The sequence below is a fragment of the Stenella coeruleoalba genome, assembly GCF_951394435.1.
Source record: "Stenella coeruleoalba genome assembly, chromosome: 3".
Taxonomy (NCBI): domain Eukaryota; kingdom Metazoa; phylum Chordata; class Mammalia; order Artiodactyla; family Delphinidae; genus Stenella; species Stenella coeruleoalba.
In genome coordinates this window covers 94,354,812-94,365,286 of record NC_137148.1, presented here as the reverse complement: position 1 = coordinate 94,365,286, position 10,475 = coordinate 94,354,812, and positions in this window count along the sequence as shown.

Below are 10,475 nucleotides of genomic sequence, written 5' to 3'. Positions count from 1 at the left end.
TACTTCATCACATGTAACCAGTGAGTGAGGAAACAGGAATGGGTTCATTTTTATCACAAAGAAAATCACAAGTCTCAAAATTAAAGATGACCCTATTTGCCATCTGAATTAAGTGACTACCTAAAATATGAAATATGAACACTCAGTATTATATATAATGTTTGTCAAATTACTGGTAGATTTTTTTTTTTCTTCTTGCCTAGTCAGCTGTATGGTAAGAAATTTATATATTGGGCAGATAGCCAGTGATGCCATCTGGGCATGGCCAACGAACGTTTTCTTTTATCTCTTCAGAAAGGCCAGTGTGGGGTTGTCTAATCATATTTATATTCTGGAGGTGATTATGTGGCATGCATTACATAACCCCTCTGTGCCTTTTCTTTTTCTTTCTTTCTTTATTTTTTTTGCGGTACGCGGGCCTCTCACTGCTGCGGCCTCTCCCGTCGCCGAGCACAGGCTCCAGACGCGCAGGCCCAGCAGCCACGGCCCACGGGCCCAGCCACTCCGCGGCACGTGGAATCCTCCCGGACCGGGGCACGAACCCATGTCCTCTGCATCGGCAGGCGGACTCTCAACCACTGCGCCACCAGGGAAGTCCCCTCTGTGCCTTTTCTTGATGGGGATCAGATTCTATATGTCACAAGTCACAGAAATTTAATAAGCTATCGTCAGTGTAAAGCTAGAGGTAACAAAAATATAAGTCATTAATTATCAGAGTTCTTTTTAACTTATGTGTGTCATATTCTAAAGTGGATTGAAGATGGGCAATAATTAGATGAAATTCTGAGCACGTGTTATCACACAATCTGATGAGCTATATTCTCTGAAGAGATGGCCTGTCATCATTTTGTCAGGGCCTTTGGAGACAAGTCCAAGAGCTCACATATAGTCAGCATAAATGTCAAAATGCCCAATAACTTAGCATTTGTTCAACTTTTAAAAATCACAAGCCCCTCACCGACCCAAATGATTATTATAGTATATTTCATGCATATTCGAATTGAAAAAAATCGAACTGAAGCAGTGACAAAAGTTCAGATTCCAGGCTGGGAAGCCAACAGTACCCAGTGGTGGGACAGGTAATCTCCAGTTTGTGTTCACCTGGGGCAAATCTCTGGGGCACTAGGCAAGAGAATTGTTCTCAAAGGCACTCTCAAATCTTAAAAAGTTTTCCTCAAAGCACAGTATGAAACTCCAAATCTTTCCAGTGATGGATGGAGCCTGAAGTCACTGAAAATCAAACCTAAAGATAAATTCTAGGGCTGCTTTATTACAATATTAGTTGAATTCACAACCTCACTATGTCTTTCAAGTAAAATGATCAGGATTAGGTAAAACAATTAAGACAAGGATCAGGAAAAACTAGGATCCTGACGATTAGAAGAGCAATTATTAGGACACACTTAGGACGTGGAGAGTCTAAACCGCCCCCCCCCCAAATCCTCTGAGATACTCGTCTCTCTTTGCCTGTGCTAGGGAAGCTCACTTCCCTTGCAGAAGAAAGCTAACAGTCAAGCCCCCTGAGTCTCACTGTGGCTTGGCTGATAACCGGAATTCAAGCTCAGAGTGAAACATAGTACCAGAGTGGGGAGAATGAGGATTACAGGATAAGGGATTGCAGGAATTTACTAATTCACGTCATAAAATTTTTTAGAATATTAATGAAAATGGATTTTGAAGATGCTTGGTTGAGGAGGGAATATTTTCAGATAGCTTATATTTTGATGCAAGTGTTGCCATTCTTTGAGCTGGCTCAGGAAATCAACTGTGATCCTAAAAGCGTGTTGACTGGATTAACGAATACAAGCCTACAACGAATGACTGATTGCGTTAAATTATATCGAAGAGGACAAATTCCTTTGCATGAGGTGGAGGTATGAATTCAAAGACTTCAGAGGACATCCATGTTGGATTCAGTATTATAAGCATCCTTTCCACCCATCCTCTCACCATCACTTCAGCCCTGAAGACTCTCCATCTTGCCATGATCATTAGATCGGTGAGGAAAACACCACTGCCATTAAAATGTGCTTTACTGGCTGTCTTTAGTAAGCTGAGAAGACTGGTAGGAAAAGCTAAAAAAAATGGGCTCCCTGAGCTCAGTGAGGTCGGAAGGGTCTCTAAAGACAGCGTGTCATAAAAAATATGGTTCTGCCCATTGTAACACGCAGCAGAGTGGGTTTTTTCCTAAGCCTTATTGGGGTTTTATATTTATTTATTTGGCTTTTTTTTTTGTGGTACGCGGGCCTCTTACTGTTGCGGCCTCTCCCGCCGCGGAGCCCAGGCTCCGGACGCGCGGGCTCTGTGGCCATGGCCCACGGGCGTAGCCGCTCTGCAACACGCGGGATCCTCCCGGACCGGGGCACGAACCCGCGTCCCCTGCATCCGCAGGCGGACTCTCAACCACTGCGCCACCAGGAAAGCCCTAACTAGGCTCTTCTTAATTACACGCATCGACTGTCTCATTCAGCAAGACCACGGCTGAATTTTCCACGTGCCAATGTTAAGCTAAAATACATTGTTTTATTATTGATTCTTGCTACCCAATTATATAATATGATATGTAAGACACGATGTGTTGTAAGCCTTGCCAGTTAAGCTCAATGCAAATGAACTAAGGTTCTTGCCAATTGCTTCCTGCCCTGACCACCTATCTGGAACTGTTCCTCTGCATTTGTCAATGCAATTTTGTTTCCAACTGCGATATCCCTACAAATGAAAATGATGATTATTATCTGATTAAGGGTAACCTAGTCAATATAGTTGTTGGAAAATGACACATATATAATCCTAATATTTTCAAATGGCTAAAATAAGATTGCCACAATAGAAAAGGAAAGAGCTCGGTTCTGAATACAGTGCTCTGGATACAGTGCTCTGTATCCAAACAATTATCATTTGTATTCTCTATCCACCCATCCCTTCAGCCAATATTTATTTACCACCTATTATGTGCCAAATAATGGAGCAAAGGGAAGACAGTTCTCTGTCTTATAATGTGATTTTTTAAAGGAGGAAATTATAATAAAAATAAGGATGCTTGACTTCTGTGTATTTCAAACACCTAGCACAGTTCCTAGAAAACAGAGATGCTCATTTATAGAATGCCACATTTTTGTCTTCCCAGAAATGATTGCTCTCTGCTTTCTACTGCCAGGCTGCTCCAGTTTCTTTTGCATCACCAGGATGTCTCTGAATAGCTGAGTAGCTTGGCTTCAGTTAGGGAACGCTTTCCTCAATCTCAGAGAAAATCCATCAGGTCAGTCAGTCAAATTGCTCTTTCACTTTATCCCACAGCATCTTCTGAATTCTACTCAGTTGTTCCTGTCCAATATCTCTTCATCTCCTACTGTACTGACTCGTATCCTCTTCCATCCTACGCCCATCCCAACAGGTGCCAGTCAGCCATCACCAGACACACTATTTTATTTCTGGTCACCACCATCTTTTATCTTGGGTACTATAATAGTCTTTCAATTGGTCTCCTTGTTTCAATATTTTCACCTCTCTAATCCAGTCTTTATATGGTAGCCAGAATGCTCTTTTGAAAATACAACTTTAATTAGCTTATTTCATGCTTAAAATTTTTCAATGGTTCTGCATTGCCCTGGGAAAAAGTCCAAACCTGTTAACATGACTTTCCAGAAGTTTTGTAATACATTCACTAATCACTTTTCATCCTCATCTTTCTTTTGTTATCCTGGTCCCTTGAGCAAAGTTTTTGCTTAAATATTTCAGCTATAAATTCCAGATGAAAAAGAAACAATTGAATGTTTGTACCTGAGCAGAAGTATTAGAAAGGGAGCAGCACCCCCTAGCGGTCAGTATGGTGTTGGTGGGGCGTTGAGGGTGAGAGGTGAATCTGAAAACCTCAGTGTGTTAGAGGGCCGCTTGCCCATTTACAAATGGAGATGCTTCCTCCATTGCTTCCTGCATTTTGGAGAATGCAGAACTGGTGTTCCCAAGGAAGGTGGTGTATTTGTTATTGTCTCCAACTTCAATTTTTTAAAGTACAAAAACATTTTTCAAATGCATATTTAAAATATTGCCCCATAACATGCTCATAACCTGAAATCCTAACTCTACAATGTTGAGAAATTACTTTGGAGAGGGAAAAACATGGTCTGACTACAGCTTTCTGGTGAGTTGACAATATAGTGGAGTGGATTCCTGGCTTCCAAAGATTCCGTGTTTTCCATTCAGTCATTGGTGAGAGACTCCGTGGCTTCTGAATCTGTTCTTTCCTTGAGACACAAATATGATTTACATGATTGACCAACAGGATTGATTTCCTTGTGGTTTTGTTCTTTATTCACTATCAAGTAGGCAGTTAATCTCAGCAAGATTCTGAAGAGGTGACATCAATTTTTAAATTTCAAATTTATTGCCTCCTGTGGAAAAATTATATGCCTTAATAGTACTCACAGATTTGGGTATTCACAAGAGTCTGAATAAGTACCCTTCCTGTTTATCTCTGTGTCTATCTCTTCAAATAGATTAAGGAACTGTGAAGAATAATGAATTAATGTGCCCATTTGACTTTCTCTTAAATATCAGGGATACCAGCTAAGTCTTTACTAGGGAGCAATCTATGAGCTTGGGCAAAAATACAGGCATCCCTGACTTTCTGAATTCTCACCATCTGAAGATTGCAAACAATTTTACTCCAAATTCACTCTAAATCAAAACCCACTGTAATAAATGACCTTTTCCAGATAGGATGAATCCTTGCTGTCCCTGTTTACATGGGTTGTACATTGTAGATATCATCTTCACATTATTAAGGGCTATGATTTGAATGTTTGTGTACCCCCCCAAAATTCATATGCTGAAATCCTAACCTCCAGAAGTGATGATACTAGGAGGTGGGGGAGTGATTAGGTCATGAGGTTGGAGCCCTCATGAATGGGATTAGTGCTCTTACAAAAGAGACTCCACAGATCTCCCTAGGTTCTTCCATCTTGTGAGGACACAGTGAGAAGACACTGGCTATGAGCCAGGGAGAGCTTCACTAGAGGGCAGCCATGCTGGCACCTTGATTTTGGACTTCCCAGCCTCCAGAACTATGACAAACAAAGTTCTGTTGTTTATAAGCTACCCAGTCTGTAGCAGTGTACCCAAATGCACTGAGACATTAAGTAAAAATGTCTTCCAGGAAACCAACCCTGCCAATTAGTTGCTAACTATCAACATTTTGGGGAAGTGATCAACTGCAAGCAAAAAAATCACAGATGCTGCTAATCAAGTGTATTTATTGCTAAGTATATGCCTTTATATAACTCTAACCTTATATTTATATGGCTATAGTTACATAGGGACAATGTTGAAGAACTTAAAGGAAACTTGTTCAACCTAAGGCTCACTGTTAGTCAGAAAAAGAGAAAGGGGAAGAAGAGCAACTCTGAATACCCTGTGCCAGATGTTTAAAAGATATTTTAGCTCACGCACAGGAAATGATTAGTGTTATAAATAACTGTGATTATAGCATGAGCAGAAGTATTACATTCAGAAATGCATTCCCACGCACAATTTTATTATTGGGAGCCACATACTGCAAGATAAGGGAATGTTATCCATTTTGAGGAGCTGTTTTATTGTCTGTTTTAGTATTTGTCCTTTTGATTCAGGTGAGGATTTTCAATTGAGAATCCTTGGCATTGAGTCTCAGTTGCCAAGCTGAGAAGACTGTCTAACTATATCTTGAATTTAGACCTGGACACACCTGTGGCATGTACTGCATTACTTCACTCCTTCACTAGCTCACTCTCTCTCAACTTTCACCCATCACCAAACCTCTACCAAGACCACAGTCCCCCTTCCCTCCCATCACTGAAGCTCACTTGGGCAATTGGAAAGGAACTATTTTTTAAATTGCCTCATTTTATAAAAATTTTAGTTTCCAAGATTTAGTATGTATTTTTAACATAGTTCGTCCTTGTTTGTTCACATTACAGTGCATGTTCATTGCAATGTAGAAGGAAGACACAACTTAAATCTGATACTGTATACTATCTTTGAGAGCTGCATACAAACATACCATTGATAAGCGCATCAAGTGTTGAATAATGGGATGATTAGTATTTTATTTAAAAATTTTTTTTCTATTGAAGTACAGTTGATTTACAATGTCATGTTAATTTCTGCTGTACAGCAAAGTAATTCAATTATACACAAGTATACTTTCTTTAAAAAATTCTTTTCCATTATGGTTTATCACAGAATATTGAATAACATTCCCTGTGCTATACAGTAGGACCTCATTGTTTATACATTCTATATATAATAGTTCGCATCTACTAATCCCAAACTCCCAGTCCATCCCTTCCCCACCCCTTTCCCCCTTGACAACCACAAGTGTGTTCTCTATGTCTGTGAGACTGTTTCTGTTTTGTAGATAAGTGCATTTGTGTCATATTTCAGATTCCACATATAAGTGATAGGATGATCAGTATTTTAAATGCTTATCTCATGTAGATATAATAAATGGAATGTTATGTAAGTTAAAGAGTGTAGTTAGTGATATTTAGGAAAATTAGTTGGATTTTTTGTATGAATATGGAATGCATGATTATTTTTCCCATTTAAAATACTAGAATAGGGGCTTCCCTAGTGGTGCAGTGGTTAAAAATCCACTTGCCAATGCAGGGGACACGGGTTTGAGCCCTGGTCCGGGAAGATCCCACATGCCGTGGAGCAACTAAGCCCATGCACCACAATAACTGAGCCTGCGCACCACAACTACTGAGCCCGTGAGCCACAACTACTGAAGCCTGTGTGCCTAGAGCCCGTGCTCCGCAACAAGAGAAGCCACCGCAATGAGAAGCCTGCACACCGCAACGAAGAGTAGCCTCCACTCCCACAACTAGAGAAAGCCCACACACAGCAACGAAGACCCAACACAGCCAAAAATAAATAAAATAAAATTTTTAAAATAATAATAAAATAAAATACTAGAATATAAACCACTCTAAAAATACTAGATTAGAGGCTAACTCTAGTGCCTAAATTTCTATCCAACATGTTTTCAGGAATGTTTCAGATTCAGATACAGAGGAATGCAGGCTGTAGGGAGAATCATGAAGATGCTGACATTTCTGGTCCCTGCTCCCTTATGTCAGGGGCTGCCTAAACCGCCATCTTCATCTCTGCGAGGCCAAATGCTTAATCCTAGAGCTTCCCTGATCTGTATCTGACGCTGACGCCAAGGAGGTCACGGCAATGTCCCTTCCCTCTGCCTAAACCTTGTCATTTGAAACTTTGATTTTAGATTTATGTTATTTCTAATCTAATTACTTAATCCGATCTAATACTTTAACATACAGAAATAAGAGGAGCCCCCCCATCTATAGGAGTAATAAGAAAAATAAAGGGTTTTTTAAATAGTAGCCTTTTGAAGGAGAATTATATAGAGAATCTCTACTGCATTTCATGCACTGTTATGGATATTATCTCATCTCATTCAGTCCTCTCAGCCACCTACAAAATGGGTATAATTACCTCCTTTTTATGGATGAAGAAATTAGGTATCAGAAAGGGTAGGTCATTTCCCCAAGCTTACACTACATTATACTTCCTACGTTATGTAGGCTCAAAGACTATGTTTGAGTCAAAGTGTGCATTGCTGTGTTATCACCGTAAGCTAAACAAATAATGGTTAATATTTTTTATAATATCTTGTAGTCCCTAGTAAGGAGGTATACCTGACATAAAGATGATATTAATTTGTGTATTTTATGAAGCTTTTTCACATATATATTCTTTCTGATTCTTAGATTAATCCTGAGAAGTGAAAAGATAAACTAAAAATCTGGAACACAATTAAATTTCTACTTTCTAGTTTATGAACCTTCCAAGGACAAGAATATAGATTTCTTCATTTTCTGTCTTTATCCAGTGGAGTAGATTGATTGCAAAAATCAACAAAATTCTTCTCTCACACCTACCTCCCGCAACACTTTTGCAAAATGTATATGGTGGATTTGTAGTGTATTAAATTAGCTGAAGTAGAACTAGTCTTTCCTAGAATTCCATTCCCTACATAGTTGGAGGTTAGTGAACCACAAAAGACATTCTGAAAGACAGAAGGGATGAAGCAGCCACGATATCGCTTTTTACACCTGAATCTTCTCTGATTCTGAGCCAGGTGCGTAAAGAACACCAGCTTTTCCTGCAGATCCGCCATCACTGAAATCAGACGCTTGGAGGGAGTGAGAAAGTGATGTGGGTTGTGGCCCATCCTCACAGGCCCAGTTTCTTCTTCCACTTCATATCCATCTTTCCTTTTTGACTGCTTTATCTACAGACTTCAGGCTCCAGAACCAGACAAAGAAGCCGCAGCCTCCCATAGACTGTTTAACCTGCTCCCACATTAATAAAGTCAAATTCCTAGAGTCAACTCCTTATCTTATATGTCTACACACATATATTTACATTTATAGAAATATTAAATATATTTATATTCAATAACAAATATAAATAAATAAATAAATAAAAATATATATATATATATATATACACACACACACACACACACACACACTCATTTATATATTTGTTATTGTCGTTTTTTCTTCTAGTGGTCCTGCTTCTTTTAATGGAGCCCTGACTGACACAATGTCTTTGCAGTTCCTCCCTGTCCCTTGAATCTGGGTTGGCCTTGTGATTGGCTTTGGTTAATAGAATGAAGCAAAAGTGACAGGGCCCATTTCTGAGCCTAGGCCTCTAGAAGCCTTGCACATTCTCTCGGAACTCTGTAACTGCCACGTGCACCGTCCAGGGCTAGCCTGCTGGAGTATGAGAGACTACTACACAGAGGGGAACCCAGTTGTCTTAGCCAAGGCCATTCTAGACCAGCCTATAACCAGCTGTCCCACCCAAATAAGAGCAAACCCAACCAAGATAAGCACAGCTGCCTACCCAACCCCCAGCTGACCAGAGACGATGCTTGAGCCCACCTGAGAGCAGACCCATCAGCTGACCTATAGTCTCTCGAGCAGTAATAAATACATATTGTTTAAGCCACACTTTCTGGGGTGTTTTTTACCACAATAATGGCTAAGTGATGCATCCAGCATATTAAGTTTTCCTTCTTTCACTGTGAAATATAACACACATGCAGAAAAGCATATAAAAATAAAACCATATAAAAATAAATAAGTTTAACAAGTAATTATAAAGTGAAAATATATGTAACCACCCCCTAGGCTATGAAAATGATCATTGCCAACACCAAAGAAGCTGCCCCATTCTCCACCCAATGTTGCTTCTCACCTATCACCCTATCCTTCCCCACTATCCTGACTTCTGAGATAATCATTCCCTTGCTTCTTTGCATAGTTTCACTGTGTATTAGGGGAAACAGTATCATTTAGTTTTGCCTGATGTCAGCCTTTATGTTCTATATGATTTCTTTTTCATTGTGTTTATAAGATTCCCCCATGTTGTCCTGTGTAGCTATAATCTGTTCATTTTCATTGCTATGTAATGTTGCATTTCAGACTGCACTCAAATTTATAGATATTTGTGCTGTTTCCAGTTTGGGACTATTATTAGACTTTGGCTTTAAGTATTCTTGCCTATGTATCGTGGTATACCTGTGCATAAGTGGTTCTCAAATTTTTGATTCCAGAATCTTAAAAATCAGTTAAAATAAAATAAATTAATAAAAATTATTTAATGAAAAATTTAAATTATAGAGATTTGAGACAAAATATTTATTGAATAATTTATTTAAAATAACAACAATAGATACACAATGGAATATTAGCCATAAAAAAGAATGAAATTGTGCCATTTGCAACAATATGGATGGACCTAGAGGGTAGTCATCTAAATGAAATAAGTCAGAGAAACACAAGTACTATATGATCTCACTTATATGTGGAATCTAAAAACAAAACAAAGGAACAAACAAAACAGAAACAGACATAGATACAAAATACAAACTGGTGGTTGCCAGAGGGGAGGTAGGTGGGTGTTGGATGAAATAGGTGAAGGGGATTAAGAGACACAAAGTTCCAGTTATAAAATAAATGAGTCATTGGGATGTAATATACAGCATAGGGAGTATAGTCAATAATACTGTAACAATTTTGTATGGTGACAAATGGTTACTGGATGTGTGGTGATCATTTTGCAATGTACTTGATTGTCAGAGCATTATGTTGCATACCTGAAACTGACATAATTTGTACATCAAGTATACTTCAATTAAAAATAAACAAATAAAATAACAATAATAAACCCATTATGTGTTATATTCATTTCCTGAGCCTGCCATAACAAACTGCCACTAATGTGGTGTTTTAAAACAACAGAAAAGTATTCTCTCACAGTTGAGGAGGCCGGAAGTCTGAAATTAAAGTATTTCCAGGGCAGTTCCTTCTGGAGGGCTCTGAGGGAGAATCTGTTGCATGACTTTCTCCTATCTGCTGGTGGCTGTGGGCAATCCTTGGCATTCCTTGGCTCATAGGTGC